Source organism: Octopus bimaculoides, chromosome 17, assembly GCF_001194135.2.
Source record: "Octopus bimaculoides isolate UCB-OBI-ISO-001 chromosome 17, ASM119413v2, whole genome shotgun sequence".
NCBI lineage: Eukaryota > Metazoa > Mollusca > Cephalopoda > Octopoda > Octopodidae > Octopus > Octopus bimaculoides.
In genome coordinates, this window is record NC_068997.1 from 3,838,345 (window position 1) to 3,838,636 (window position 292).

The 292-nt window shown below is 39.0% G+C and overlaps 1 protein-coding gene across 1 annotated transcript in view; it reads left to right on the top strand.

Moving 5' to 3' along the window:
* LOC106883116 (uncharacterized) overlaps positions 1–292 on the top strand; it is a 2,174-nt gene that overhangs the window by 1,368 nt on the left and 514 nt on the right. The window lies entirely within an intron of this gene.

Here is a 292-nt window from a genome sequence, read left to right on the forward strand (position 1 = left end):
CGCAATGTGACAGGATTGTCTGGTCCACACACTAACATACGCGCGCACGCGCAGAACGTGTGGCGAAAAATATAATTCACCATTCTTGATGAACATTTCAACAGCCAACGCACGTACTCTACAAAGCCAAGATGTTAACTAAATTATAAAATAAAGATATAGATATAACGGCGAGACGAAGAACTCATTATCACGTGTTTAAGTTTACCCGTTACATTTGAATGACTGTATAAAACATGGAGGATTGTTTATTCTTGTCGAACACTGTATACGTGTGTATGTTCGTGCCATT